The sequence below is a fragment of the Scophthalmus maximus genome, chromosome 1 (genome assembly GCF_022379125.1).
Source record: "Scophthalmus maximus strain ysfricsl-2021 chromosome 1, ASM2237912v1, whole genome shotgun sequence".
NCBI classification, from domain to species: Eukaryota; Metazoa; Chordata; class Actinopteri; order Pleuronectiformes; family Scophthalmidae; genus Scophthalmus; species Scophthalmus maximus.
The window spans coordinates 21428386-21452833 of record NC_061515.1 but is presented as its reverse complement, the minus strand read 5'-3'; the positions used below and the strand labels follow the sequence as shown (position 1 = coordinate 21452833).

Genomic DNA, 24448 nt, shown 5'->3' with positions numbered 1-24448 from the left:
ACCAGAGTCAATATCTTCCAGTAGAGTCATGTAGTAGACATCAAATATGTCTGTATTGTGCCATTTTTTGTATGTATTGCTGGGTCATTTCAGTCATTGCAAAAGTCCCTTTACTCTTATGATGGCAAACCAAACCATTCAACTGATACTAATATGTAATAACTGTGAAGCACATTTAATTTTTAAGGGGGAAAGGGAAGAGGATGTTGTCCTGGCAAATCTAACCACAAAAACATGCTCAATAAAACTCCCCAACTCCACGTGTGTAAAACAATACAAAAACATACTCTGTGTGTGAGGCGGAAATAACTCAGCATGGAACATAAACCCGATGTTGTATCACCCAAACAATGCTGAAGGAACTAATGTAGCAAAAAAAGGTAAATAAGGTAGTAAAGTGGAACGACCTGGTATTGCTTTATGACGTACAGTATATGAAATGTCTTCAGGCTCATTTGGCAAAATGCACGTTTCAATGAAATATTCACAGACCTTGTGCTAAAGGTACAGAACCTAATCTGAATGTGGTAAATTATTTATATTTACGGCACAACTGATGCCCGATACTTGCAGTAGGAAGGAGCCCCTCTAGCTCTGTGGCTCTAAATTAACACTGCTCACTAGTCCTCTAAACACGCTGGATATAACCAGCATGTGCCAACTCTATAATAATGCTTTTATGCAGAGATGATATGGAGTTGGTAAAGGGTCTCAAAATGTTTATTTAGATTTGTAATCATATATCAACACCTCAATAAGTATTGTCTAATGGACAGACAACATGTTCCCACTTTGGTTTGAAATGTCAGTCACATGGTTAAAGCCTTGTTGAGGCATAACGTGATTATAATATATTTGGGAAATGATGGCAGGAAACATGAATATGGTAGGTTCAGGACATGGGAAAAAGCTAAAGCCTAATGTATCCTTTTATATTTTGTTGATTTAGGTCTAAGTTCATTTATTTGCTTGTTTCTTCATAAATTCCTAGAGCTCAACATCAAAATAACTTTTGATGGTATTTAAGTATATTTGAAGGAACAGAATCTTGCTCTTTCTTGATACTTCTGACATTGTTTGGTGAAAATCATAAAGGAATGGGCTGTATATTAATTTTTTTCAATTAGCAAAAGGGATATTGCCATCTTTACTAATACAATAATAAACTTTTTTTTGTCTGCTGGTAATTGTTGTTCAATAGTAAATGAGTAACTAGTGTTGTTCAACTGTGTTGAACTCAGTTACATGTTTTTTGGCCACAATAAAAACAATCATGGACATGGAGTCTGTGGAGTTCAAGTTTGCAGCAGGCTCATGAAAAAAAAAGTCATTAATTAGATTACATTAGCTGCAAAAGCTTAGGGGGGATTAATGTCGAAGAACGTGTGCACTCAGAAGCAAAAGATAGTTTACCTGGGTGTGCTTCAAACCTGATTAGCTCCCGCGGCAATGAGCTACAAGGGGTTTGACGGCTCACATCTTGTTGTCTACCTGGCAGTTTGCGAGTAATCTCTCCATTGTGCTTGTGGGAGGAAGGTAGATTTAGACATCGTGTGTATTTCTCAGCTGTCTGCGGAATAATGCACACTCGTACTTCAGCTCTGTGCACATGAGGCCTGCCTCCTCCGCTGTTACTGGCAGCAGCTTATCATGGAGGTGTGTGTATTTAGGTATGCCAAAGTCAAGGTACGTGTATGACACATTTCCAAAAGCCAGTTGTAATAGGTGAACCACTGTGGCGTATCCCAGCATCCTCCCTGGTGGCAGCCCACACTGGCAATGGCGGCAGGAGGCTTATGTCAAGAGACGTAAGCTGGAGGAGAGCGTGTCAGAGGCTCCTCGTCATTGTTGCCGTTGTCCGGGGCGACAGCTCTACGGCAGATGGAAGAAGACATCCGTCAATGTCTCTTTGGTGCCTGATTCCTGTGCTGCTGGGAATAAGGATGGCGCGGTCAAGCACGAGTACATTTTCAAGAAAAAAAAAAATCCAGTAGAGGTAGAACAAAAAAGAAATGGATGGGTGGGGGCTCAGGGCGAAGGAGAATTACTGGGAGAAGATGAAGCCCTCCTCCTCGCTCAGTGGAACAGTAAAAAAAAAAAAAAAAAAAAAAAAAAATCCCACGTGTCATAAAGTGCAATCCACACGATAACTTGACGGCCCCGATGTCAGACAGGCTCACTAACAAGTCTGACAATTGAAAGTCGAGGTGAGCCTTCTGGGAGATGGAGGAGAAAGAGAAAAAGGCCTGCTGGCTAAGTGCACTCACTCCCACCTGCCACACATGCATGGGAAAGACTCGCACGCACACACGCGCTCGCTTGCACTCTTCCTCCTCATCCTCTTCCTTTAACAGTGAATAAAATTGACTCTCTTGTGGTGTGGCAAGCAAAGGTGCGGAAGCCGGTACCATCACCTAAGCAGAGGCGTCCTGATCACACCTTCGGTTAATGAGCTCCTTAGAAGGTCTAAAATAGCAGACTGCCCCCCATCCCAATCATCCCCCAGTTCTCCTGTACCTATACGCATCTCATCCCCCCCAGTGGCTTGTCAGGGTGAAGACTCACTCATTTGCAGCTCCGGCTGTCGTCCAGAGGGAAGGGGTGAATTGGAGTGAAGGTGGCGGTTGAGTTCATGCAGGAAAGTTACGATTCCAATGAAGAATGAAGGCGATTTACTAACAACAGCGGCGTGTTGGGCACCATGGAAGACGCAGGACTTGAATGGCAAACGTTAACTTAGAATAAAAAATTACATAATGATAAGCAACTGCTTTAGTCTTGTCAGGAAAATGTGAGCAAAAGTCATTGTTACAACTTCAACCAATAACCAAAAACGTGTTTTTTTCTGATTGAGAGTTTTTTGCTCAACAAAAAACTTCAGACTATAGACTTGTGTCCATATTTGGGAATTAAAAATCAAATCGTCTATCTTGTGAGAAAGCTATTATGGGTAAAGAGAGAATTAACAAAGACTACAACCCCAAGCATACTGCATACAAACACATACACTAAAATACATTTGGGTGCAACCCATAATTCAATCTGTAATTAATCCAGGAATACCTGCACCCAACATGTGTAATCTCTTTAGGATAATGTTGGTGGGGGAAAAAATGCTGTCGCTACTATGACAGGTGTTCCTGCATTAGCATCTATTAAAAACAGATTATATGGCAGTTGCTCTCATTTTGACGGCTGACAGAGAAGAAAATGTTGTTGTCGGCAGTTGAAGCAGTTGCACAACACACATGCACCAATCGGAGAGACAAACCGCCTCTGTTATCACGGAGAGCTAATAGCTTGATGTTTTTTTAAACCTTTATTTATCCAGGGAAGGTTTGCTGAGCTCGCACGTTCTCGTGCAGCAGCGTTGTCCTTTTCAGATGATTATACATGTTTAGACGTCCCAGTGCAATGGGTCTTTGTATGTTGGACAGTGGAGCCTTAACAGGTGTGTAGCCGTGCGGTTGCAGTCATACTAAAACTCCACCATTCAACTATATAATACTAAGGATTTCCTAAAGTTGCCTTTGGACAACACCCCCAGAGAGGGATGTGGTTTCCCTTTCAATAAAATGCGTACGTATATGCAGAGGTAGAAGGACTGTTTTGATTCTGGTTTTCTAGCACTAGGACCAAAACCTGATGTGTAGCCTGTCAGGTTGCTGCAATCAAACTCTGAGGGGGAAGTTGGCCATCATGTCACACTGTACATCTGGATAATTATGCATAAGAAGATCAATGTATATGTATATGTGACCCATAAATGCAAAATGCATTTGTCTACTGAGGAATTATTTGTTGTCGCTCGTTCCAGCAAACATTCTGCGAATCTGGTTGTTGGATTTCTTAAAACATTGATGATGCAATGTCCCCTCTCTCTAACTCTACCTGCCTTTGGAACTCAATTTCCATAAGATCACAAAAACATGAACATTACACTACCGCTACCATCACCACATTACTGATTCTTTTGTGTCATATTTTAAGTTTATCCATTCATTGTAAAAAAAAGCTCACAAAAGGAGTCTTTGACAAATAGTTTAAAGCCAATTCGTGGAGACGTGGAGATTTAACAGCGGACAAAAGACCAGGCCACATGAATCTTGATCAGCCCTCTAGCCCCCCACACCCCACCACCACCACTTCCTCCAGCTGCAGTAATGGCTGGTAGGTCACACATGCACACGGGAAAAAAAGGAAGTGCTAACGTTCAGTCACAGATGCGAGTCCATATAATGAGGCCCAGTAAGAAGACGCCATAATACCCTTGCTAATAAGGTATAATCATCTCATTGTAATCAAGTTACGTGCAATTTATGAGGGTTAGGGAATGGGCCTTTGACTCGAGACGCTGTTTTTTTTCTTTTTTTCTTCCGGATGCTAGTCTGGAGGGCTGAGAGTGAGTATTGTTCAAGGGCTGGAGGACACACACATATACCACACGTGTGGTTTGAGTGTATGGCTGTGTGTGGTGAAGCACTTCAGCAGGACAAAGTTTTGTTCATTTTTTCAATTTAAGTTAGAAATTTTAAATTAGTATGTTGGTTTTGGATAAAAAAAAATATGGAATAAGCGTTTGACACTTTACAACTTGGCTTGATTGTCTGGTGATTTTTATTTTTGCATATGACAAAACTGAATACCTGATAAAAAAAGAAAGGATTCTGTACTGTGACGACCAGAATATTACATTTCCTGGGCTGTGTCTTCATGTAATGCTTAGTAGTGAAAGCCCCAACAAAGATAAATCATAGGTAAAAAAAAAAAAAAAAATCTATATATAAAGTTGCCAAGCTCTGTTAAAATGCACACAACGGCATTTCTGATTTTTGCGAAGAAAAATATATCGTCCGCTACAGTTTACAGAGGCAACTTCAACTGTGCTGTAACATTATATGGTAAATAGCTTGTGTATGTGAGGTCTGATATTGTGAGACCTGGCCAATTGCTCTTTCTCACAGACATGGAACGCCTGCTACAGAAGGGGCGTATGAAAAGAAGAAAGAAAGAAAAAAAAAACTTTTCCACTGCCACCTTGTCAGACCTACAGCAAAGTAAACGGGCCCACCTTATTGCACCAAATGTCTCTTCTGTGTATGCGGCTCTCCTCGTACCACGGTAATTGCATTCCTGAGCCAAACACCCACCCATTGGTGATTCGACACCGTCTGTTTGATGCGGCGCGTGCGTGTGCGTGTATGCACATAAATGTGTGTTTGCGGTGCCTGGAACACATTACAAGTCAGTAAGCCAAACCTGCCTGCGATTGTACTAATAAAGGCCGCGTTCGCTCGGCTCAGCCTCGACGGTAGACGGCACCAATTACATAAAACGAACGGAAGGCAAAGGGGTCATCTTCCGCAGCCTCACCGACAGCCGGCTTTGAATTCACCCCGACTTCAAACGGTATTCGCTGAGTGATTACTGACTGTGCAAGAAAGACGGGCAAAAGAGGAAATGAGGAAAAAAGTATCGTTCACATCGCCCATATCCAAACATTGACATTTTGATGCTTTTGAAACATGCACTGCTGCCTGGAAACCCACAGATTCAGGGTGAAGACAACAAAGTGGGTCCATATGAAAGCTGATAAAAAGCCTCCATGTTAAACCACAGATGCTGTATGATGAAATAAAATTGGCAACATTCAAATTGTACATGTGTAAATCAGGTGCTGCTGTGCGTTTCCACTGCTGGAGGAGCTGCGCATGAGGAGAGGCCTGCACAAAGAGAAAGTTGGCGGTGTTGTGGAGTCTGAGTGGGTGAGCAGCGTGCTGAGACAGCTCATCAATCAGCCCCTTTGGAAACACCTTTCTCCCCCTGCTCTCTTCCTGTAAGTGCTCTACGATCCACAGCAGCCGCCAGGAGTCCGCAGGAAGCCACCGGGTGAGGATTCAGCAAACCTATTTTTTCCTTTTAATTTGAGCAATTGCTGCAAGTATTGATTGAGCGAAAGCACAATGTAGTTACAGGAGAGGTGGAAAAGAGGGGCGCATATGGGGGTGGTGGGTGGGGGGGCGCTGTTAATGCAGCACCAACAGGGGAATCAAATGCTCCCTCTTGTTTTAAGCGCTCCTCCAGCCCGGTTGCACAAGGCAACGGTGCCGAGCGGGTCGATAGTGCTGATTAAACGGCACATATCGCGGTCATCAATATTATACACACTCTATTTGTGGGACACCAATGTTTCAAGTCACACTACTGGTGCAGTAGATATATACAGCAAGAACACAGTCAGTTCTGAAAGAGCATGTGATCCCGTGGCAAAGAGATGGAAGTGACACATTCGCAAAATGCTTCAGAGCTGTAATCACTAATCTTGTTTATCACCGCTCTGACGGAATAAACTGCAGCAGTGAGTAGAATGTTGATCACTTTTGATCGCTGCTGGCTGATTTTGTAGCTTTTACTGAGTCAGTCATGAACCTGTAATGGTTCGATCTGAGTGAATGTACACTGAACAAAATTATAAAAGCAACACTTTTGTTTTTGCCCCCATTTTTCTTGAGCTGAACTCGAAGATCTCAGACGTTTTCTATGCACACAAAAGGCTTATTTCTCTCAAGTAGTGTTCACAAATCTGTTTAAATCTGTGTTAGTGAGCACGAGATAATCCATCCACCTCACAGACGTGGCATATCAAGATGCTGATTAGACAGCATGATTATTGCACAGGTGTGCGTGAGGCTGGCCACAATAAAAGGCCACTCTAAAATGTGCAGTTTTACTGTACTGGTGGGGTCCGGGGGGGTCCGAAAACCAGTCAGTATCTAGCGCCACCATTTGCCTCATGCAGTGGAACACATCTCCTTCGCATAGAGTTGATCAGGTTGTTGATTGTGTCCTGTGGAAGGTTGGTCCAATCCAATGGCTGTGCGATGTTGCTGGATATTGGCAGGACCTGGAACACGCTGTCGTATACGCCGATCCTGAGCATCCCAACCATGCTCAATGGATGACATGTCCGGTGAGTATGCTGGCCATGCAAGAACTGGGATGTTTTCAGCTTCCAGGAATTGTGTACAGATCCTTGCAACATGGGGCCGTGCGTTATCATGCCGCAACATGAGGTGATGGTCGTGGATGAATGGCACAACAATGGGCCTCAGGATCTCGTCACGGTATCTCTGTGCATTCAAAAGGCCATCAATAAAATTCACCTGTGTTCGTTGTCCATAACATACGCCAGCCCGTACCATAACCCCACCGCCACCATGGGCCACTCGATCCATAACGTTGACATCAGCAAACCGTTCTCCCACATGACTCCATACACGCTGTCTGCCATCTGCCCTGTACAGTGAAAACCGGGATTCATCCGTGAAGAGAACACCTCTCCAAAGTGCCAGACGCCATCGAATGTGAGCATTTGCCCACTCAAGTCGGTTACGACGACGAACTGCAGTCAGGTCGAGACCCCCATGAGGACGACGAGCATGCAGATGAGCTTCCCTGAGACGGTTTCTGACAGTTTGTGCAGAAATTCTTTGGTTATGCAAACCGATTGTTGCAGCAGCTGTCCGGGTGGCTGGTCTCAGACGATGTTGGAGGTGAAGATGCTGGATGTGGAGGTCCTGGGCTGGTGTGGTTACACGTGGTCTGCGGTTGTGAGGCCGGTTGGATGTACTGCCAAATTCTCTGAAACGCCTTTGGAGACGGCTTATGGTGGGGCAATGAACATTCAATTCACGGGCAACAGCTCTGGTGGACATTCCTGCAGTCAGCATGCCAATTGCACGCTCCCTCAAAACTTGCGACATCTGTGGCATTGTGCTGTGTGATAAAAGTGCACATTTCAGAGTGGCCTTTTATTGTGGCCAGCCTCAGGCACACCTGAGCAATAATCATGCTGTCTAATCAGCATCTTGATATGCCACACTTGTGAGGTGGATGGATTATCTTGTGCTCACTAACACATATTTAGACAGATTTGTGAACAATATTTGAGAGAAATAAGCCTTTTTTGTATGTAGAAAAAGTCTTAGATCTTTGAGTTCAGCTCATGAAAAATGGGGGCAAAAACAAAAGTGTTGCGTTTATAATTTTGTTCAGTGTAGGTCTTTTAGACAATTATTTCCTATTCTTTTCAGTTGTTATGATCTATTTTCATCATACACATATGTCAGAGTATGCAAAACTGAAGGGTATACATCTGAACATCGTATCTCAATAAGGAAAGATGCATGTTGGATCCATGTCTTGCATTGTGATCTGATCTCAGTCAGGTGTAAATGTAAATTGTTGGGGCAAAATTATTAAAAGATACATCCGCCCTGCAAATGAGTACAGCCCGTTCAGGCGCTTGCTTTCCTGAACCTGGGAAGTCCAAAGCTCTGTTTACCTTATTATCATACTGAAATCCATATGATAATTACTAACAAGATCACTTTAAAAATCCAAAGGCCTTTGATCAGATGCAATTGTACATCATGAAATAGCCATCATAGTATAACCAGTAACTTGACACTAACACATTGACATTGCTGTGTTAAAGTGTGTATCTGTGCGTTTGTTCTTCTCTCTCAAATATCTCTACAACATATTTACCAAACTCAGATTGCATACCATACCTTAACATCAAATGCAGCCGCACAAGAAGTGGGTTTCTGATCTGAGCACTTGAAATTTCAATAGAAATATCTCACGTTAGAGTAATTCATGGCAGCCTTTTCACAATATGTAACGGCAAAAGATGAATCTGCAGTTCCAGAAGGCACTGCTACACTTCAGCAAGTACAAACACAAACCTAGTCCCCAACACACACACACACACACACACATGTGACTGTTGGACAGTCGATAGCGCTACCGCATGATAATCGATTGCCATTTGTAACAGCAGGATAGGCAGAGGGGTCCGATCAGTGCAAATTATTGTCACTGCATGCTGTCGTGCTGTGCAGTCAGCCAGCCGGCATAGCGGAGCAAGATAAATGACAAAAGAGTCGCGGGAGCAAGATAGCAGTTAGTCATACCTGGTAGTGCAGGGGAAACTCGACAGGGGGGCGACACATCAATACGACAGGGGAGGGCGGAGGGGTGGGAGGGCGGAGGTGGGAGGAAGGAGGATAAGGGGAAGAACCGGGGTAAAATTAAAATGGCAGATTTCATGATATTCGGAGCAAGTAACGCTTTGCTTGTAAGTTTTCTTACCTCCTTACTCTGTATGAGAGAAGGTTATGTATGTCACACTTGACTTCCACATTAGATTTAATTTACAGTATCAGTTGAATTCCTCTATATGTGTACACATACTTTGCTAATAAAACAGATTGTTGATTCATTCTTGATTCTTGTAGTCTACCACATCCTGTACTAGAAAGATTAAACCTCTACTTGTGTTACCAATATATATTTCATGTATTTTCTTTGACAGGAAATACATATGTTAGCCCTGTTGCTGGGTTTGACATATGCACTCATTAATTTCCTGCACTGGTGCATTTATGAATCTCCTTTGATCCAGTGTTGCACTTAACTGCAGGTCGCTCCACAAATGCCTACACTGTAAATTATATTTGCTACAAATGTATGTGTGTTACTCTGGTGCTTTTTTTTATTCCAATACCTCAAAAAATTGGATGGGGGGGTAGGGGAGACAGACAATCAAAATCCAAGTAAAGAGCAACAACTGCTCGGCAGTCCAGCGATGAAGACACCTCTCAAGAAGTCAGCAGTGTTGCGTCAAGCAGCACCATTGATTTAAAAACGGGGAAATGGAAGGCTCTCATTGATTGGAGATGCTCGGGGTCTTATTAAACAACTATGACTGTCCCTAAAGCAAACGTTGGGGACAACTTACCTAACATCTGACTAGACTCCATTGATTTTTTTTTCTGCCTAGGCTGTGTTTGCATGTCCCCTGCACTGCTCACCGACGCCGTGGCAGAATCAGAGCTGAGGGGCGTCGGCGCAGCAGCAGCTGTAATTTGTGATCGCTGAACAGGCGTTCTTCTGGGTCAATACTGTATCTTGTGTGGAGGCTGGCTAATAGGAATAAACATTTCACCTTTGTCTAAACCATCGAGTCGTGCGAATTCCCCACAGTGCCGCGGGGTCAATGGGTGACGCAGTCGGGTAACGGGCCTCCTGTTTTAAATGGCTCCCTTACAGAAAAGCCCCATTGCAAATCAATGGGAAGTCATTTTTACAGGCGAGGCGGTGTCAGGCGAGGTAACTCAGGTGCAACTTTAATTGTTGCTGTTGGATTGGTCCTAAATAATAGCGGCAGAAATCTATGAATTGTGTGTATTTTTAGCATTGCTCCATGTTGTGCGTGCTAAAGCAGAAGGGGATGGAAAGTGTAATCAGGACAGAGAAAAGTGGTGCCTATGAAATCAAGCTGCTACGAAGTATAAAAGTTTGATGTACTTTCTAGACTGAGGAAACTCGGTCTGTTTTTCTTTACATTTTACAAACCAAGCTCATGCTCATATTCAGAAGTTTATACTGTCAGGGTGCAACCTGCCAACTTACCAAAAAAAAATGCAAGAATGGGTCACAGATAAGATAAAAGCATATTAACGTGCAAGTTAAACAATCACAACTCCAAAACATATTAGAAAGTGCAAATGAGTTGCACATTAATTTTGTTTGAGGGACACAGAGTTGTAAGATTGGCATGTCCCTTACTCGTGACGAAATTTCACCCTCCGTTGACCGTATAAATATATTGCTATTTTCTCTTTGATTTTTAAAAGAGAGGAAATAAGTTTATGTTTCCCTTTACTGTACAAAGTTTCTTAGGTCAGGATTTAAATAAGCCATTTGAAGGTTCTCTGGGACACTTAAAGGAACGTTCGGATCGATGCATATAATTAGAACCAGGCCTATCTGTGTGTAAACCTCACCATTTCTACATTTTCTTTGACTATCCCAAACACAGAGGCGCCAGAGAACTTTTTTTCTTTGTCAGAGTGCGATTGATGCACAGAAAGAGGGCTGGAAAAAAGGAAAAGGAGCCGGCTCTACTGAGGGAGCACATTTCATCTGAGGGCCAAAGAGTCAACGGAGAGTGAAATGACTGTTTGACTCTATTCCATCCTTCCCTCTTAAGTCACACAAAGCGCAGCAACTCCCAACCAACTGTGAGGTATTGTATAATCGCTGTGTAGCTCTTAAGAGGCCAGGGAAGGAAATCGTTGTGGAAGGAAGTGCAGAGCGTTAGTGTACGTTCAGGGGGCACAGTGGGAGTCAAATTGAGCAGGGGTGGACTGCAGAGCTGTCAGTCAACAAACACTGTACGCTGAGGAAAAAAAACCTCAAAGTCTTGTGTCTTTTTAAGGCACTGCTAACAAGCAGGTTTAACATATGCAGCAAGATAGATGGGGGGAAAGGCATATGTTCAAGTCTATCATATAAATCAGTTCAAAATGTTATTTTTAATGGATATTTTTGTTTAAACAAGATTTGCATATAAAGTGAAGTGGAATTTTATCAAGCAAATATGAGTAAATATGAAGAAAATATGAGCCGAGTCTTCATCATGCAGAAAGGAAGAGCAGTGAGGACATGGACGGAAGTCTATCGTTAAACATAAGGTTACCTTTGATTTAGATGACAAGAGAAGCAATACCAAATCGGATCATGCTTGACAAATTCTGTCTGAAAAATAATGTTTTAATAAAGCCACATGAAGTATTAAATGATCCTTGAGAAATGCTTGGACACCAATATAAAAAATATTATATATAAAATATATAAAATCCAGACTGGTTCCCCATCCTAAATGTGAAGATTGCTAGCTTACTCTTATTCATATTTAAAGTACTAATTAAATATTTTGTCTTCAGTGCAAAAGCATGAGAATCTACATTTACTGATACAAAAATATTTTCAACTGAAGCCATGACAACTACACAGGGGTTGATCTGTCAACAAATCGAAGTTTATGGAGTCATTCATGATTGCATTGACTGCATTTTACAAGCATGAGAGTTTTATATCAGGTTTTTCCACCTGCATGAAACAGGCCAAGAGGCAATTTCCATCTGCGCTTTTCTCATTGTGAAGTTGAGACCATCCATCCTCACGCGAAAAGGTCATGCAAACGTTTTACAACCTGAACAATTAAAGTTCAGCTATTTCTGTGCTCCACCACCTGTATCAAACCCATTATTAGCTTTGACACTAATGGTGTCAGATCATTTTGCAGCGGAGATTACTCCATCCACGGAAGAAATGCTGATTTTTAACTAACCCGTCTGATCAATCATGCCCCCGAGACAATCAAAGGTCAGACCAAAGGCGGTGTTTGATGTCTAACCCGTGGCCTGTTAAGTTGCCGCGGCCACAAGTGATTCGCAAAACGGGGCCGACTCAAAGGGCACGGGGAGAGACACGTGTTTGCCACTCGTTTTACGAGTGGCAAACACATTTAATCTCTGTTTTCACAAGAGCAAATGGCTCTCGTGAATAACGGCAACGCATTGCCAATTAGCAGATGAAAATTCATCAGCGATGGGCGGCTACAGGACAGAAGGGTCATGTTGCCATTGCTCTCCGATGGGTATTGGCTGAAAATGCATGACCACTGCCATAGCAACGGCGGTCTTGATAATATATTTATAAGTATGAGCGGACAAGGGCGAAGTGCTAAAGGTCAAAAAAATTAACTGTCCACTAGGGCAAATGTGCACTGCTATTTTCCTGTATAATGAAATGCAGAACTTGTGAATCATTATATTTCAAGTGTGAACACATATGAGCTTCAGTGTCTCATTGGTGCCAATTTTATAATATTCACTAAACAAATGGATGCACTGAAGGTTCTTCCCTAAAATGTCAAACATCAATTTTGGAAGTGAAATCCAATTATAACAGTGGAAAGTGTCCCCAGGTAAAAAATGTTTTATATTTCCACACTTAGAGAGTCTCAGATAACGTCTGATTTAAACGTTACAACTTCTTGCAAATTTGCACTTCAACACCACTTTGTTACCACGTGTGACTTGTAATGCAACACACATTACCCAGTTGCTAAATCCACGTTATTAGACACTTTTGGAGGACATTGTGTTCTAGGCTACGGTCCTCTTTTCATAATTTACAGCACCATTTCAACTCGCTACACTTAAGAAAAACAACATTCTTCAGAAAGTTCATTCCCCATGATGACTTATGTCTATAAATCTTCACTGGAAAACCGCATAAGGAGTTTCATTCCTGATTTCAGTTCAGGGGTTAAAACCCACATCATCTTTTCTTTTTTGTAAATATGTTGGCTAAGATGTTTTTTTTTTCTTTTTAAATGTGGTTCCAAATGAAGTCAAGGCAGGGGTAATTGACAGCATTGTCCTGTCCATCTATTTAGGAGAAATTAATAAGTGATGATAAATCTTCAAAATTTAAAGGGGGAAGCACATTCCTTTTCTGAGAGTAAGTGACTAATAAAACCACAGTTTTAGTCTTGATCCCCTGGAAAAAAAAAATGTTAATCTTCAATTAAACACAAGGTAACCAAAGGAGTAACCTTTATCTTTTATGTCAATGAGCCTTTGTCACTTAACTTAAAAGAGGCATTTCCCCCTCAACACATCTCACATACGAGCCGATTTATAAACTACACTGCATCTCCTGGGCAGCACCTGTGCCGAGAGCAGTGCAGACGACACCATATTGCATTGGTGCACTTGACTTGTTTCGGATGAAGGTACTTCGAGGACAAACAGTTAAACACACTGATTCATCTCCAGCCGAGCGCGCGGGCACACACAGCTGTGCCGTCCGGCGAGCTTATGGCGTCGTCATCATACTTCAATTATGAAAAGAAACATTAGCAAATGTAAATTGTGCTAAATTGAAAAAGTGCCTGAGGATGTAGACCAGGAGGTCGGTTGGATCTACTACCACTTTGACAAACTTCATCTGCCGATGCATTTTGTTTTGGCAACTGCTGAAGCTTTAGAAAAAGATACTTTGAACCCATCTGCGGTTTAGTGTTAATGTAGCAGCAGTTGCATAATTGGAAACTTTAAAAATAACCAGCCAACAAACCAAAAGCACTGTTTTCAAGGGACAAGTATTAAAAATGTCAAGTTGTCTGTCCTTAACCCTGTTCTGATATACTTATGATCCGTCAAGAAAAAAATTCCGCTACAAATTATCTACCATGACTGCCTGAGCCAACATATATATATATATATATATATATATATATATACATTTTATTTTTTCTGTAAGGATATATTTGTTTAGACAGTTTCTCTTTCTATTCTGAGTCAAGACTTATTGCTGCTGTTGAGGATATTATTCCATTTTGGGCACATATTCAAGATTGGACTTGGTTCAGTCTGACTCAATCCAAAACCACGATTCTGGGCATCCAACATTTCCTTCCACCTCACTAGTGCGCACCATGTTTGGGCGTCATGGCCCAGAGTTAAGGTGAACAGGAAGATTGGGACTCGCGAAAACAGCGCAAGCGAGGCTTCATAAATCAAGCGCTCCCGTGGATTCTTGTTCGCGCATCGCTCCGTCTGGCTGCTTGCTACAAGCTGTAATTACACACTGGCTAGCTGTTGTGTATGGAGCTGAGGAATGAGCTACAACATAACGCACAATAAAGCCTGTCATATAAAGAATGGTGTAAAATAACTGGATCAACACTGCATTTTACGGTCTCCTAGTAAAATGACACTCAAATGTGCAAAGAGAGGGAGTAAAAAGCACCATTGTAAATTAATGGATGGTACAGACAGGGTTTCCCCCGAAAATCCCTGGATCCTTTTTCTGTGTGTTCGCTGACAGAATGCGTTATCGACTATGCTTCCTTCCGGCACCAACCCATCATTTCAACTGTTGATAATTATTCGTAGATTGCAATGGAGAAGAACATGAAGCCGAATATTGTACCAGAAAATGTAGACAGTGTGTAATCAAAGTGGTTACAGTAGGAAAGCTACCTTCATATGCTAAGAATTCAGCACAAATAGTGCTGATCCATATAAAAAAGGTCATTATTATCACGACTCAGCAAAATGCAATTTAATATCTCACAATCAAGTAGAACCTCTGTGTTTTGTATGACAAAAATTAAGGAACATACAGAGAACTTGCAAGAAACATTTTCACTGAAGAGTACAGTTGTGTTATGCTCCTTCCTCTTGTTGTACCCTGTAATATGAGGTTATAGCGGTTTGACCCAAGCTGTTTAGCCTACGAGCCACAAACGGCAGGATGCATGGTTAGAGTCAGATCTCAACAGGGGCTTCTGGGGAAACGGCACACTTAAACCTGACTGGGCTCTTCCTGCTTAAGAGAAAGAAAAAAAAAAGAAACACAAACACACACACACACACACACACACACACACACTGAGGCCACACATGGAAATGTTGTGACTCCTCTGGTGACACAGCTCTTAATGGACCAGGGGAAAGCCTGAGGAGAGCCGGGTCAGGGGATCAATCGGTATCGTGGGAAGCTTTTAAAGAGTCAACTCCTATTCGAGGTTTAAAAATAGAGCCGCTCTCCGCTTCTCCCATAGCGGGGAGCGCTCTGTAGGATGCATATGGACCGATGCAGTGGGCACCAGCAGTCCCATGGCTCATAAGAAATTTCCACTGGCTGATGTTCGTTCACCATTGCATATCATCAAAGTGTGGTGTTCAACGCAGTGCCTGGTGGGATCTTATATAAAGGCTCTGTAATTTACTTTTGTAATTAACTTTATTGGTGGATCCACTTTGACCTCATCTGCTTCTACTTCACTGTAATTTCCTTCACTTCAAGGGGTGTAAACTTTGTTTCTTTCAGCTGTGGCTTCTTATTGGTAGGTGTAGAGAGTTTACCCGGCTGCCTGTTGCAGCCTACGCTGGATTCAGGTACAGTTTATGGCTGCCATCGGCGGAAAATTCGCAGCAAGCATGTTTGCAGATGCACTGAAAATAGTTTGTCACTGTCTCACTCCAACTAGCCTACATTTGACACGAAGAATGGAAGGTAAATGACACAAGAATCTCCAGGTACAGTGGGATTTGTTGCATATCACACGTTTGTGGCCTAATAACAGGGCAGTTTACAACGACTTGTCCTGAGAGGTCTGTGAAAACAGAACCCCTTCAATTAGAGGCACTTTGCTTCCCCCGTCTACGGTCGGACAGCTCCGTTTGAAAGATCTCTTGACGAGGAGGAGAAAACTCGCTTGTCAGACTGAACACCCCTTCCCGGAGCCCCTCCTCTCCTTGAAATGCACAATGGGAATGTCAGAGTCTACGAAGCAGCGAGCCGGTACCTGAATGAATAAATCGCAGGGTGCATGTTGAATTCGCTCTCCTTTACCCATGTGTGAACGGTGGCTAAGGGGCTTCACGGGTATAATAAGGGAAAAAAAAAAAAGTTGTAGTGGCTTAAAACAATGTTATCGTAGAGGTTGATTCACAACACGCAGCTCCTGCAGGCAAAGACAAAACATTTCCGAAACACTTGAACTTATTCAATCACTGTTCCACTTCACTGGACTAGAATCTTTCTTTCTTATTGTGTGCACTGTTTCTTTCTCGTAGGTATAGCGCTATAAACTAGGCTAAACAGTGCGCCACGTTCATGCACAACCTCCTTTACCCTATACCAGACTTTAGCTTTTCTTCCTTCTGTATCCACTTGAGCATACTTGTGATTGTCAAGAGTGCTCTGCCACCGGTAGCTCTGGGAGGCACTGTAGCGCTGTCTGTTTGACAAAGCTACACTTGTTTTCAGCCGCATGCTCCAGCCCACCGCACCCTCCTCTTGTTCTGGACTCGCCCTATTATGTTTCATAGCTTGGAAGCACGCTCCCTCGACAAAAGGCGGGGGTAAATGAAGATATTTGTTTCCACTCAGGTAGCACTAGCACGCGCCCGCTGCTGCCTCTGCTCCCGGAGACAATTAGTCGACACCTGCTCGCAGCAGATTGCTCTGGCAGATTTCTGCAGCTCCTTTGGCCTTCGACACCGCCATCTGGCCTGGGGAAGGTGTTACGCAGGTCGCCTTGCCGTGTGGCGAACGCGCCAGCCAGTAGTGACTCGGAGTGGCAGAAAATAGACACAGAGACGAGCGCAGCTATTTTTTTCTCTCTTTTTTTTTGCATGATTCTTTGTCTTTCTGAACATCTGATCCTTGTTTCTGGGCAAGAATTTCATCAGTATATTGGCATACATTGGCAGGGCAATTCATGAATACGATTGAGATATTGGCGAGAGGACATCCTTACCTGCAATATTAGGGAGGCTTTTGTTCGGCCTTAATCCAGATAATCTGTTTTAATTTAGTCAATGCCAAAAGGGTAAACAAGGAAAATTAAAGACATTGTACTTAACACTTTCATGTTGCAAGACTATACAACTTAACTGAAATTTGCGTCAGTAAAACTATACAAAACTCAAAAAGAAGAATGTCAGTGAACAGATTTCATGTCCTGTATCTCAAAGCTGCTTTAGGGATATTTATTTTTGTATAGGCATATACAATATTGCCTTCCAATGGCTGTGTTGCCTTTAGGAACCAATAGCAGCTAAGAATATACTTCTAATTCCTTTCTCTTTCTGCTCACTTGTTGATCTTTTGCTTGTCTATTTTTGGAGGGAAGAATTGATTTTAAGTGGTTGGAGGCAGGATGTTAATGCTAATGAGCGCTGTGCGCTGAGATGCTGCTGTCCTTCGTGGCCTCAACTTTTTCCTTTTGCTGTCACTTCACACCTACAACACTAACCCATCTGTGTAGGTGCTATCCACGTGCATGCAAAAACAGAACCTTAAACCACAGTAATGCGAAGGGAAAACACAACAATTGATTGAACTGCATGCAGAGGCGTGAAAAGTGAATGTTGATTCTGGCTGCTTGTAAAGTCAAAAAAATAAGTTTAAAGACTGCTTATTCAAGGGATAATGGATTAATTTATACATCTATTAATTCATCCTCTACCACATTTTAACATTCATGAGAATGGTTATTTATCTGTAAAGTTTTATCTCAAATACGTGACTAGATTTTGACAAAACAATGGATCATAGATCTTTCAAAATTAGTTTTTATTGTGTTTTTTTTTTCAAATCACAGGGGAGCATTACAATTACACATCAGCACAAAACTGACATATTTGTTACTGATTGGCCCTGAGGGAGACCGCATCATTGGCCAGAAGATGTGTGGGGGGGTGGGGCCCTGTTGCCTTGTTTTACTGTTACAATCACGTAGTCACTCTGGATGAAAAACGCCACCTAAATGCTTCACATGTTCGAGTAAATAGTCACCCCGTCTCTCCTGCAACACAAACGCAAACTGACCAGCAGATCACTTGAGATTACGGGCCGTGACATATTCACTTCCTCCTATGATCTTAATGTGCTTAATATTCATGCTGCAGACAAAGGAGACAAATCCAGCTGATTTATTCGATCATCTCACTTGTATACACTCCACTTCTCATTCCAAAAGGATTCAGGTTGCATGGTAAGAGGGAATAGCTCCAGGCTTGGCACACCACCCCCAAACCCTGCTCCACACACACACACACATACACATCATACAGTATGAAACGCTATGTACACAAATGTAGACTGATTGAAAGAGGGAAAAAAAAACATGCAAAGGAAAGGGGAAAAATGCACAAGTGTTCCCGTGGTATCTAAACCTGGAGACAATCCAGACTCTATAAATAATAAATATAAACTTATTATTTGAAGAGAGCAGTCTTGCAGGATATACTCAGATTATTTACCTTCGTAAAAGCTATACAACAAAGTAAAAGCACTCCATAATAAATATAAATATGTGAACGTATCATAAGCAAAACCTTATAAATTTAATGGATAACAATTCATTAATGAGTGCATTTAATATAAGCAGCATTAAAACTTTGTAGCTGCAAGAGTAGGAGCCAATTTTAGCATGATTGTGAATGTAAACTATGAGTTTGAAAAATTACAAGTAACAATGTAGTGGAGTGAAAAGTACAATATTTCCCTTTAAAAATGTATCAGAGTAGAAACTCCGCATAAAGCAGAGCTTCACTGGTAAGAAGTACGTAGCTGCTGTGTGGAAAAACAGTGTGTGAGTAAGTTCACTGTTTCGCACAAAGCCTGGCATACATGTATGTCAGTAGCTTTAGTGCGTTAACAACATTGAGCAGAGATGGACAGAGCTATTGCTATTTTGCAGTATGCATTATTAGCATTCAGGTTCCTCATTTAAAGTACCAATGACACAACTATAGCTATAGTTATATAATTACAAATGAAGATAATGGTCAAGAAGACGTCATGGTGCTTGAGTACAGAACTTAAAGTTCAATTCCTTTAGCGTGCGCACACAAATACAAACACACACACACGCAGTGCATGCCTCCTGATGCTCGTCTTTCATCCGCAGCACTGCGCAGCTGCTCACCTTATTGCCAGCAGTGCTCACTTCAACCCCCAACCTTGCCTCCAAGGTACACCGTGGATGTGTGTGGGCTTTGTTTGCCAGTGTGTATGGGATTGTGTGCTTTTTTTTCTGCGTCTCCCCAAGTGTGTATTTGTATTATATCTATGTGCTCCGTATGCGGTGTGGATTTTTTATGTTTCTACATGTATTTAGGTGTGTGTAGATGATGGTATGTGCATCTAAATGTGCATGTTTGTGCATGTGAGGTACGTAAGTATGTGTGTGTGCCAAACATGTGCAGGGTCAAGCCTCAGAGGCCAGGTTCGCTGGTTGCTTTCCTTTGTCGGCTGTATGTGTGTGTTTTAATGTGTGTATAAGCTTGGCCTTCACAACCCCACATGTAGACATAGAAACAGGTAGCGGGGGGCTCCATGCATTATTCAAACAAGGGTTGGAGAGGGGGGGGTGGTCAGAGAAGTACAGTGGCTCCTGTTGAGCTGTAAGAGTAGGTTTGGATGTGGGCCGGGTGGTCAATGTCAACTTTCATTTCCTGGGGATGCAGCTTGGGAAAAAAATAAGAGATACTGTACTTCAAGAGCGCTCACAGTGTGAGTTTAAAACTCCAAGTGCATCTGGCAGTGAATTCTCCAGTGTGTGTTCACATTCAAGTTATTGTAAGAGATGCAACTACACAACTGGATGTACAATATAGCTTATGAATGTACTCTATATGTATATATGCAAATATAGATACAAGGAATTATGTTTCCCTGAGTTTCAGTGGGAATTTGCTTTGGGTTTTTTTGTTTGTTTTTTACTGTCAACTACTGCTCCAAAAATGTTTCATTGTTTTTTTACATCAGTACATCAATAAACATCTGCATGTACAGTTAACACTGTTGCATGAGGCACAGGGTACTGGACATGTACAGGAGGTGACCAAAGGAAGATATTTAGGTACAAATGTATTTCTTACTGTGTGCATACATTTCATTAAGAATTAATAATTTGCTCAATATTCTAATTGGAAAAAAATAAACGGTTCTTCAAGCCCTGTGAAGCATCTTCAAAATTTAAAGGGGTAAATATATATATATATTTTTGTTGCATTAAAGAAAGCAAAATCAGTTGATGGTTGATGGAAAAGGGAAATCAGGTACCCTGCAACGAGGCACCTTGGTCGCATGTCTCTGATGGTGTCATCCCACCAAAGTGTCACTATTAATCCTACAATACACCGATCACCACAAACACCAGGCTTACATGTACCACCTTTATCCTCTGGGTTAGACTCCATCCGTTTCTGCAAAAGCAGGCCAGAGATGACCAAGCAGCAGCATGGCCCACACAGCGTGTAATGGATGCACGGATCACACAAGTACTTCTCTTTTTTTTCTTCTCTTTTCAAACATGCCTGTGTGGCCTCAGGGGGGCGGAGGAGAAGTTAGCCACCTCTTAGCCTTACACCTGGCACAAGATCCACAGAGGTAGCCAAAGTTCAATTCCCGGTGCGTATGTGCGGTTGTTTCGTGTGTGCGTCTCGACGGGCAAAAATGCAATATGAGGTGCGAAGAGGCGGCAACAGAGAGCACAGGAACAGACCTGCATAATGGAGCACCGATCCCCCGTTGGTTCCTTTTTAACACCTCACAGTAGACTGAGAGGAGAGTGAGACAGTGAGAGAGAGACGGAGAGGGCGACAGCCAGACACAGAGAAAGAAACAACAACTTGTAATTGTGCAGACAGCAGAAGACTTGATGTAACAACGACTCGAGACTTCAGCGAACACTTTTCAGAAGTTGCTGTTTGTGCGGTTGTTTGGCCAGGCCGGGAGAAAGTTGTCTGGAACAGAATCTGTGAAGAACAGGCCTTTGATTTAAGGTCTGGAAATACCTTGTCTTTGGCTGTAAAAACCCACAGTTTTCAGGGCTTAAGGGTGGTATCATATTGATTCCATGTCGGACACAACTATCAGAACTTCACACTTACATGGGGGGGATTTTCTTGTGCTACCTTTGGTACCTTCAGAAGTTTCCGTTTCTCCTTCGCCCTTACCCGATGAGACAGGGGATCGTAACTACAAAGAAGGAATGGCCCTTTGAAAGGCAAGAATTTCAAGCTTGCTTTGGGCAACCGGGGGGCTTTGAAGCATCCACTCCTCTATTAAAAGGAGACTGGGGTGGAGGGGGAGAGAAAAATCAATGTTGACACAAAAAGGCGCGCTATCTATTGCTGGAAATCCACATGGATGTGAGATTGAAACTTAGACCGTAGAAATAACTTTGTAAACTCTGACTTTGTTTGCAAAAAGACGGGGACCTCGGGTTTCAACTTTGCCGGTTGGGCGATTGAGTTTGGCTGCAGTTGGTCACTGGGCTTTTGCTTACCTTTTGGCTTTAATTGTTTCTTTCAATCTCTCCGTTTGTCCTTGACAACTGCAGTCTTATTCAGAGTTAATTAGATAAGTTAGAACAGATCTGAACTTTTGCAGGATTAAAAAGTTAAAGTTTTCTTTTGAAACTTTTTACGGTCCTTCCTCATGGAACATGACATAATGTGCTGCCTTAAACAGGTATTTAAAACTCTTAAAACAACCAGAAAAAGTCAGTATAACATTGTTATTTTTTATTTTCTACTATAATTTTTTTTTCTCTAAGCCTGCTAACACTTTTCAAATCAAACTGCCCTTGAGAATGTTATGTTCTGAGTGTGTTCTGACTATTAAAATTAAAACAATTCCATTGAATAGGCACAAATTCTTACATTATTTACAGAAAAGGCCTGTTTAGAGGAAGAAGTCGTGTCACCATCAGGTAAACATTACATCCTTCCAGAAATAGAGATGTAATATTGAAATATAAACTGAAAGTGTTAAACTAGTAATGTTACTTTGCAATAGATGCCGTAGAAATTCCATATTGTTTGGGGGGGGGCACATCTTCAGGATATCTTTGCTCTGCTGGGTTTATATATGGATCTTGAAATTGAATGCAGAACATGCATAGCTCTTAGACTTTCACCAAATCATCAGCGGAGCCTCTGTGACGCATCAGGTCCAATAGGATTGCGCCAAAAAAATGTGAGCCACACCCACACGAGACCCTCAAGCAGGGAATAACCGAATCAAATACTCCAGTAAAATATATATTTCTATAAAAATGTCATATCTTTTCTATATTAATCTCTTTAGCAAAGAAAGTACTTGAAGTTCAGGGGCGAAAACTGCATCTTTAGACACATTTTGGCCTAATTAAACAATCTCAAATCGTTGTGCCAAGCCCTTAGTTAGGTGATGCTCTCTGATGGTAAATGGACAAGGATTTGTGACTACAGTCTTCTCACATCAAAGCTTCAACTCAGGGGGAAGATGGGGAAGAAAAAGAAAAAAGAAAAAAAACATTGCCCTGAACCTTTCCAAGTCCGGAAAAACTGTTGTGGGTGTATCGAAACCTCCGTGAGAGGAATCAACACGGGGAAAGAAAGAGGCAAACAAAGAGTTGATACAGAGAAGGATTTTGACTTCAGAGGGCCACGGTGTCCCTTTCGTCGCTGCAAATTAACTAACAGGTGGTAGCTAGGAGGTTTGGAAGTACGGATGTGAGGGGGGGGGGTTGGCCAAGAGGTAGAGCCCAGACTGAAGCATCTCCAGCCCTGTGATCTGACTCCAAGCTGGCAGCAACGCTATCAACAACGGAGACTGCAGATGTTGCCGGGCTCCCCCTTTTCCTCGAACATGCCCCTCAGCTTTTTTGAACCCCCCCTCCCAGGATCTTGTGTGTGTGTGTGTGTGTGTGTGTGTGTGTGTGTGTGTGTGTGTGTGTGTGTGTGTGCGAAGTAGGAGGTCCTGTGAGCAAATCCTGATCAAGGCCTCTGACTGTGACAAGCAATGTCAGGGCTCATTTCTAAGTAGTTGCTTCTCCTTCCTTGTTTGTGTTTGTGAGAAACGGGGAGAGAGCATGTGTAGGTGCATTTGTGTGACTGCAAGTGTGTTGTTTTGTGGGTTTGTATGTGCATGCGGCTTACTGGCGTCGGTCTGTACTTCATTCTCTGTCTCTTTCTAGCCTTTTTTCAAATGAACCATAGTTTCCTTCTCAAATGTAAGAGTGTGCATAGTGTGTGTATACAAGGTGGGTGCGTAACATTTCATCTTTCTCTACAGTGCATTTCTGCCCTCTCACCTCTTTCCTGAATGAAAGTTTATTACAATGTGGGTCTCGTTTTCATAGATTTCCTCAATGTTACTTTCAGTTATAACAACATTGTACTCATCAACAAAAATTGCTGAGCTCTGTGAACATACTGACACAGCAACAAACAAATTCCAACAAGCAGCCTTGCTTATGCTTCATAGACATGCCGTATACTGTAGCTGTTGACCTAAATTAATTCAATATTAAAGACTAATGTTAAGTGTTCACAGCTACATTATAGTGTTACAAATAATTGAATGTGTTTTTTATGCAACCTATAAAATGCAACATGTCCTGTTCTTGCGCCAACACATACTTAACATGTGCACAAATATTCTTCAAAACATTGTCTTTCTTAACATTTTCTAAACAGCTTGCATGTGTGTATCAGTGTGTGTGTGAGTGTGTGTGTGTTATTGTGCAGCTTTGATTCCTCTACCCGTTCTCCCCCTCTTCCTCATCACTCTTTTCTCTCCTGTGTGTCTGTGAATGCTGAACAATTGGATGCACAGGTGGTCGGTCCACTTCTCCTCTTCCAAGTGATAGATTTCATTACAAACAGTGTTGGAGGTGGGTCGTGTGTGTGTGTGTGTGTGTGTGTATGTGTGTGTGTGTGTGTGTGTGTGTGTGTGTGTGTATAATGTGCACGGCGGTGTTGGTGGGGGAGTCCTCTCGACATCTGTGGGCTTATTTGAACGGGTGGATGAGACACAAGTCCCTGCCGAGCTCCTCCAGGGAGCGGTGAGACTTCGCCAGGAGGCCGACCCAGAGGAGACTGTCAGTTTAAGACGATTGATTTCATTATTTATTACTAATTTGTTGTTTTGAGGGGGAAAGGGTTTCAGGGAGAATCACCTGCAGTTTTATTTCATTTTAATGTTTTACAAGTCCAGAAAAGTGTACTTATCA

General features: G+C 42.3%; 2 long non-coding RNA genes across 2 annotated transcripts in view; one reads left to right on the top strand and one right to left on the bottom strand.

Moving 5' to 3' along the window:
* Positions 1-24448, bottom strand: part of LOC118312319 — a 209990-nt gene that overhangs the window by 28521 nt on the left and 157021 nt on the right. The window lies entirely within an intron of this gene.
* Positions 4223-7364, top strand: LOC118312313. Its single transcript, XR_004794204.1, has 4 exons — positions 4223-4402; positions 5675-5889; positions 6857-6970; positions 7305-7364. It is a non-coding gene; the product is annotated as an uncharacterized LOC118312313 (long non-coding RNA).